This window comes from Camellia sinensis, chromosome 1 (genome assembly GCF_055761805.1).
Source record: "Camellia sinensis isolate YWXY chromosome 1, ASM5576180v1, whole genome shotgun sequence".
Lineage (NCBI taxonomy): Eukaryota > Viridiplantae > Streptophyta > Magnoliopsida > Ericales > Theaceae > Camellia > Camellia sinensis.
In genome coordinates, this window is record NC_138961.1 from 26789082 (window position 1) to 26791530 (window position 2449).

Here is a 2449-nt window from a genome sequence, read left to right on the forward strand (position 1 = left end):
ATGGGGAGACGGCTAATCTGTTTTAAGGACACTGTGGTGTCATGCAAAATTTGGTTTGTTTTCTTGTTTTTAATATTTCAATTAAACATGTATTTCTGTTAATCATGTTTCATGTTTTATGCTCAAGAATGTAATTTATCATATATGGATTTATTTAATGTTCTATTATTTAATTTGATCAAATACGAATCTATTTGTCTTTTTTAATCATACAATTTGATTAACACAACATTCATTTCAAACCATCTCATCTCAACCATATTCAAGACAATATTCAATCTTCATATCAAACCATAACAAAAGTTCCATTGCAGTACAACAAATCATAACCAATATTTGATTACAAAATACAAAACAAATTTCATTTCAAACCCATGATTAACATCGTCATTACAAAACAAAACATACGAAATGTCATAACCAAATCTTTCAGAATGAAATATTTTGCTAAAGCATTTCAATCTTCAACTTCAGCCTCTTGTTCCATAATTTGGTTATCAACAGCAGCCATGCTCTGATTATATCTGTCAAGAGCAGCTACAATCTTCACCTTCCAGATTGCAGTATCACAAAAAAACTCCTTTGAAACTTCATATCAAACTAAACAACAAGGGGGAAAAAAAGTTAAATCAACTAGTGAATATGAAAACAATATAGCCATTAACAACATTCAAATCTATCAAACTACATACAAGCAGGATAAGTGATGATACAAATTTCAGTCACTTGAATCTTAGAAATATATATGATCAAATACATTTCATGCAGTTTGAATGGGGTTATCTATTGAAGTTGCCCATGTGCAATTTGAACTATAATTGTTACCTACAATAGAATGTATTTGAAGCAGGAGTGCAGGATCCAACCCTTTTTTGAGGCAAAAATTTGTTCTTATCAAATTTTATTATGCCTATTGCTTAACAATAATACAATAAGAAAGATGAAACAAACAAGAAAAAAAAATGTCAGATAAATTAAAACTGAGGACAAAAATTTTAGAAGCATTTGAGAAATGTTAAAATACTTTTAAGTTCGCTCTGTTTGGTTGAGTTTTCAAATTCGTTTTCTAAATTTTTTTTAGAAACTAGTTAACCAAGTTGTGAAAATTGAGAAATACAGGTTTTTCTTTAGTCATTTTTCAATACACAGTTCTATCAAATATTTCAAATTTATATATTTTCGTATAACTTTAGTTGCAGTATTCATGGAATACCCCCAAAGTGAATTGCTTCTGCTTATGGAAAACAAAATTCTCGAAATCTCAAATCAAACAACGAAATCTCTAATCCTAATATCTTGTAATCAAAATAAGCTTTTTAGCAATACCCATTTCAATCTATAAAAATTGAAAAATTATTTACCCAAATCAAATTGTGAAAACTTTTCGATTCTCCATCGACTTTCATTCGTCGACTATAAGATATACTCTGAATTTAAAGAGTTTTAGCGGGAGAGAGAGAGAGAGAGAGAGAGAGAGAGAGAGAGAGAGAGAGAGGAGTTGAACAGAGATGATTTCACAACTGCAAAATTTGATTCTCCATCGACTTTTACGACTTTCACAAAATCCCTAATCTTCCAAGAGAGATGAATGAGAGGTTGAACGAAGATGTGATTGAACGGAGTAGTGCTCAGAGAGAGAGAGAGAGAGAGAGAACGGTTCGTCCATTTTTGTTTGGGTCTCTACAGGAGTAATTTTAGGAAGACTTTGGTTTTGTTTCTTGAATAATGTTTAGGACCACTAAAGTAGCAGCTCTAAAGCTGCACTAATGAGATGGCATTACTGTGGGTCCCACTTTGATGTGATAGTTTGGCCTTTATTTTTATTTTTTTACTGCCAGCTCATTAGAGCTAGCATTAGTGCTCCTAAATTAGTGATCTGTATCACCACTGTTGTTTCTTTGTATTGGGTGGGTCCTGTAGGTCTGAAGTGGCAATGCCACATCATCTGTTGGTACGTTGTTAGTAGCGTAATTGGTGTATACAACTTTACTTGAGAGAAAATATTGATTGATATGACTCAAATAAATACACTTATACAAAAAGGTGTACATATATGGTTTAACCCAAACAAGACTTTAAAGACCAAAAAAAAAATCTACAACCAAATAGTGTCATAACCACCACTTGTACATCACAACAACCATAACCACAACTGCTACTCAACATCATCATCATCAATTTACCAGCCAAAAAAATCATATCCATCCACCTCCTACCATCACCACCCACAACGACTATCACAACCATACAACACAACACCATTGAACCGCACTGCAACACCCAAATTAAATATATACAAAACATAACTAGTTTTCCGTTGATGACTAGCATAGACATTAATCTCATATTGGAACAACATTCTAGAGCCAAAAATTAAGACTGGAACCCATCTGGAGTAATAAAAAAATTAAACCTGATTCTAGAAACACACATATTGTTAGTGATGAGA

At 32.2% G+C, this 2449-nt stretch overlaps 1 non-coding gene across 1 annotated transcript; it reads right to left on the minus strand.

Moving 5' to 3' along the window:
• Positions 1–261: 261 nt before the first annotated feature.
• On the minus strand, positions 262–1724 carry LOC114323439 (uncharacterized). Its single transcript, XR_003651150.2, has 2 exons — positions 1362–1724; positions 262–600 (listed from the first exon to the last, which is right to left on the minus strand). It is a non-coding gene; the product is annotated as an uncharacterized LOC114323439 (transcript).
• Positions 1725–2449: the final 725 nt, after the last annotated feature.